The following is a 6,000-nucleotide window of genomic DNA, read 5'->3' as shown; positions in this document are numbered from 1 at the left end:
CTCAAAAAAAAAAAAAAAAAGAAGAACCTTGTGTAGATGCAAATATTTAACTGACCAGTATGAACAATAACTACAAATTAAATTACTCTTATAATATGGTTAAGGCAATCAGTGGAGCCTGAGTCATAGATCAGGAAGAAAAAGAAAAATGTTAATAATATAGAATAGAATTATACACTCTTCAATTCAATTTTCCAACCTACAGGCATTCACAGACCAGAGCACAAATCTACTTATAGCCCCTACTTGCTTATCTAAATGATATTTTATTAACTTACACATTTTCTCCATTTGTTTGCTTCCTCTCCCTCATACTCTTTGAGACCAAAATCAAGACAGGTATTTTCTTAAATATATGTAATGCTAAATTTTTTTTAAAATCAAGATATAAATTTCTTTATGCTAATTAAGCTATGTCAAAGTATGTGTGCTAAGATCAAAGATTATAAAGGAACAAACAAAAATGAAATATTTTAACAATGAAATTATGAGCTTTTTAATCTTATCAATATTTGTAATTGTTATACTGCTTTACAAAAAGAAGCTCAGTGGTTATGGAGCCAGCCACATACACGGAGGCTGGTGGGTTTGAGCCCTGTCTGAACCTGCCAAACAACAATGACAACTACAATTTTAAAAAAAAGCTGGGTGTTGTTGCAGGTGCCTGTAGGCCCAGCTACTCGGGAGGCTAAGGCAAGAGATTCGCTTAAGCCCAAGAATTTGAGGTTGCTGTAAGCTGTGATGCCATAGCACTCTACTAAGGGTGACATAGTGAGACTCTGTTTCAAAAAAAAAAAGAAAAAAAAAAGGAGGAAATATTTTTAAAAGTTTTGTCTTTGTAAGTGTCTGGTGCATGCAATTTTTTCCCCTTTGGAAAGGTACTTTGTACATAGTAGGTGTGCAACACAGACTTGTTGAGTAAGTGTACAAAATGGCAACTAAAATTGCTGGCAGATTTCCTTTAGGGAGAAGCCAAATGGTGGCAATTGCTTTGGTGAGGTACGAATAAAATAAGTCAGTGTTTACTCATCCACCTGCCCAGCCGCTTCTAATTACCTACCCCTGTTTCTCCTTGAGCTAGATTTAGAGGTTTATTAGGAGGGTTTATTAGAAGGGCACACCACTTATTGTCTACTGGGACACTTCTGAGAGTGAAAAGAAAAGCTGTTAATAAATATGTTGACTTCTTAGATATGACACCCAAAACAAAAGCAACTAAGGGGAAAAAAAGGAAACAGATAAACTGGTGTGCAGAAGATGAGTTAAATTAGACTTTCTTACCTGAAGGCCATGAGGTTTTGAAGGCCAATTGTTTTGAAAACCTTGAGTAAGTGGGTTTGGGGCCACTGTTGTTATGGCTACTATGTCAGCCCCAAGGTTTGCACCTGTGGGGGAAAGAAGCTTCTCCTGCTAGCTGGCCTGCCCCCATGGGCTAAAGGAAGGTGGATGTCCCCCCTGCTCACTGGCTGCTGGGAGCTGAATAAAGGACACATCATACCTACCTTGGGCTCCTTGGTTATTTTTCATTTTGTCCAAATCCCGTACAGACCTTTTTGGCCTCAACCATTGGCACTGCAATTGGACTTCATTCAAATTAGAAACGTTTGTGATTCAAAGGACATTATATATATAAAAAAAGATAACCCATAAAATAGAAGAAAAAATTGCAAATCATTTATCTGATAAGAGTCTAGTATCTAGAGGCTGGGCGCTGTTGCTCAGTGGTTAGTATGCACTAGCCCTGTACACTAGGGGTGGAAGGTTCAAGCCCCACCTGTGCCCAAGTAACAAAAAAAACAAAAAACAAAAAAACAACGAGTCTAGTATTTAGAATAAAGAAAGAACTCATAATCAATGAGAAATGCAACTAAAAAACAAGCAAAGGATTTGAATGAACATTTCTTGGGTAAGCACATGAAAATATATTTAACATTGTTAGTCATTAAGGAAGTGTAAAACCATAATGAGATACCCAGGAGGTTGGCTATGATTTAAAAAATATGGAAAACAACAGGTTTTGGTGAGGATGTAGAGAAATTGGATCTCTCATACACCACTAGCAAAAATGTAAAATGATGTTTTGGAAAACAGTTTGGCAGTTCCTCAAACTTTTTTTTTTTTTTTTTTGAGACAGAGCCTCAAGCTATCCCCCTGGGCAGAGTGCCGTGGCATTACAGCTCACAGCAACCTCCAACTCCTGGGCTCAAGCGAGTCTCCTGCCTCCGCCTCCCAAGTAGCTGGGACCACAGGCGCCCGCCACAACGCCCGGCCATTTCATTTTTTGGTTGCAGCCGTCGTTGTTTGGCGGGTCCGGGCTGGGGATTCGAACCCGCCACCTTAGGTGTACGTGGCTGGCGCCTTAGCCGGTTGAGCTATAGGCGCCGAGCCAGTTCCTCAAACTCTTAAGCATAGAGTTACCAAATGACCCCAAAATCCCATTTCTAGGTATATTGCCAGTGCATGGTGACTTGCCCCAAGGTAAGTGATCATAAGTGGTGGTAACAGCAGGAGTACACACAATCACAGTCATTGTACAATGATATAAATGGCATTGCATGCTACAGAGAAATCTTTCATGAAAGGAAGAGTCAACCTATATAGCAAACTTCACTGTTGTCTTATTTTAAGAAATTAAGCCTGGGCAACATAGTGAGACCCCATCTCTACCAAAAACAAGAAAATTAGCTAGTGTGGTGATGCACACTTACAGTCCTAGCTACTTGGGAGGCTGAGGCAGGAGGATTGCTTGAACCCAGTAAGTAGTTCAAGGCTGCAGTGAGCTATGATCATGTCACTGCATTCCAGGCTGGGTAATAGAGTGAGATTTTGTTGAAAAGAGATAAGAAAATTGTCATAGCCACCAACCTTCAGCAACTACTCCCCTGATCACACATCAGCCATCAACATCAAGGCAAGACCCTCTACCAGCAAAAAGATGATAATGCACCAAAGGCTTAGATAATTGTTATCATTTTTTAGTAATAAAATATTTTAAAAAATGTTTTTTTTGGAGAAAAGGTCTTGCCCTATTGCCCAGGCTGATCTTAAATTCTTGAGCTCAAGCAATCTTCTCACCTCAGCCTTCTGAGTAGTTGGAAATACAAATGTGTGCCACTGTGCCTGATTTATTTATTTATTTGTTTATTTACTTTTGAAACAGTTTCATGTTATCATCCTGCATAGAGTGTCATGGCATCATAGCTCATATCATCCTTAAACTCTTGGGCTCTAGTTCCTCTTGCTTCAGCCTCCTGAGTAGCTGGGACTACAGGCGCCTGCCACAATGTTTAATGAATTTTCTATTTTTCATAGAGATGGAGTCTCGATTTTACTCAGGCTGGTCTTGAACTCCTGAGGTCAAGAAATCCACCACCTCAGCCTCCCAGAATGCTAGGATTATAGGCATGAATCACCGCACCCAGCCCTGGCTGATTTATTCTTATTTATGTATTTATTTATTTATTTTTGAGACAGAGCCTCAAGCTGTCCCCTGGGTAGAGTGCTGTGGCATCACAGCTCACAGCAACCTCCAAATCCTGTGCTCAAGTGAGTCTCCTGCTGCTGCCTCCCAAGTAGCTGGGACCACAGGCACCCACCACAACGCCTGGCTATTTTTTGGTTGTAGCCATCGTTGTTGTTTGGCGGGCCCAGGCTGGATTCGAACCCGCCAGCTCAGGTGTATGTGGCTAGTACCTTATCCACTTGAGCCACAGGCGCTGAGCCTATTCTTTTTTATTTTTAGAGGTGGGTCTCACTATGTTCCCCAGCTGGTCTCCAATTTCTGGTCTCAAGTGATCCTCCCACTTCAGCCTCCTGAGTAGTTAGGATTACAGGCATGAGCCTGTACAGCTGCAGTGCAACTGGCTAGCGATAAAGTCTTTTTTGTTGTTGTTGAGACACAGTCTCACTATGTAGCCCTCAATAGAGTGCTGTGGCGTCACAGCTCACAGCAACCTCAAACTCTTGGGCTTAAGTGATTCTTGTGCCTCAGCCTCCTAAGTGGCTGGGACTAGAGGTGTCTGCCACAACACCTGGCTATTTTCTTGTTGCAATTGTTATTGTTGTTTAGCTGGCCCGGGCTGGGCTCAAACCTGCCAGCCTCGGTGCATGTAGCTCATGCTGTAATCCCTGTGCTACAGGCGCTGAGCTAATAAAGTCTTTTTAAATTAGGGTATATATATTTTTTAAAGACATACTCTATTTTATATTTAATAAACTGTGTAAACATTACTTTTATATACTCTGGGTAATCAAAGTGTGACTCACTTTATTGCAGTGGCCTGGACCCAAACCTGCAATGTCCCTGAGGTATGCCTGTACTGACTGATGAAAATGGTATATCCATATAACAGAATGTCATTCGGTTATGAAAAGGAATGAAGTTCTCATACAACATGGATGAACCTTAAAACCCTTATACTAAGTGAAAGAAGCTGGAGGTAAATGCCAAACATTGTACGATTCCACTTATTGAAATGTCCAGAATAGTCAAATCAATAGAGACCAAAAATAGATTAGTGGTTGCTAGAGGCTGAAGGTAGGGAGGAAATGGGAAGTGACTGTAATGGGTACAGGGTTTCATTTAAGATGACAGAAATGTTCTGTAATTAGACAAGGATATAACCTTGTACAACCTTTTTGCAATGTTGTACAACAAAAGAATATTGAACAACCTTGTGAATGCTAAAAATAATTGAATTACGTATGTTAAAGTTGTGAATTTTGTGGCATGCAAAGTATATATTTTACATAAATTAATAGGTTGTGACAATGGGATGAACTGGAACTGAATGTTTAGCATCCAAGATCAGGGACTCGATGCATATTTGATTCTCAAAGGTAAATAATTGGAGAATTAGGATTAGAAAAGATGTCAAAATGTTCTCAGAACACAATGTTTAAATAGGAAATCTAAAACTTTAAAGGAGAGGCTATAATAATATTACACGTGGCTTCTAGGTCATCTCAGTTATGCTTCGTCTTGCCTAAATAATATGAAGCCAACATCCGTGGTTCCATTAGTTGTGAATCACCACCTTTTACTTTATCTTTCCCAAACAATATTCAGCCTTAATTAGTGTTTCAGTTGTGTTAACATCCTTTCCATTTCTCAATACTTTTGCTTTTTCTCCCAAATAACATTCAGCCTAAAATTAGCATTATAATACCATTCACGTACCTTCTCTCATTGCTCTAAAACTTTCGGGCACTTCTCAGTGCCCTGTCTCTGTTGGAATATAAGCCCCTCTAGTCCCTTTTTGCTTTCTGTTTCCCAGAATCAGCTTGCAGATTCTCCTACAAATCCCAGGTTATCCCCTAAAATATTCTATTGTTGATAAACTTTCCTATACTGCTAACCTTTTCCTAAGGGTCCTTTGATCTCTTTGCTTCATCTAGTCTGTTAGCTCCTTGCTGATTTTATTCCTTCCATGTCCAGTTTGGATCATGAGGTCAGTTGTATCAGCTACTGTCTTACTAACATTCACAATCCCTTCCACTACGTGACCTAAATATATCGCATCTCTTCTGGCAACCCCTGAATGTGGATTAACCCAACCATCTGCTTTTTTCCAATCTGCTCTTGGGCTGCCAAGAAAGTTACATAACCTTGGTTCCTAATTTACTGCATTATTTATGATTTAGCCTCAGCAAGTTGGCTCAATTACCCATTTCCCATGGTGGCTATGTCAAACATTCACTACGGTCTTCAAGCTACTATTCCATGCCATCCTCCTTTCTCCCAGATGATCAAGTTTTACAGTTTGCTACGAAAGTAGATGGCACCATGTATGAACTCTGTCAGAGCTCACCTTTTCATCCTAAACTCAGCCATCTTTTTCCTCCTAACTTAGAGGAGACCCCATTTTCCCAAAGCATCCTGTTTACTTATGTTTTTGATATAGGAGTTTGCTCTGTAAGTTATTGCCTTGCTTTCTGCAATTTTCTCTACTTACTTCCTCTAAAAATATGCTAAAAGTTTTGCATCTTAAAAAAAAAAAA

Source organism: Otolemur garnettii, unplaced genomic scaffold, assembly GCF_000181295.1.
Source record: "Otolemur garnettii isolate 467f Iridium unplaced genomic scaffold, OtoGar3 scaffold00052, whole genome shotgun sequence".
NCBI lineage: Eukaryota > Metazoa > Chordata > Mammalia > Primates > Galagidae > Otolemur > Otolemur garnettii.
Note: the sequence above shows the minus strand (reverse complement) of the source record.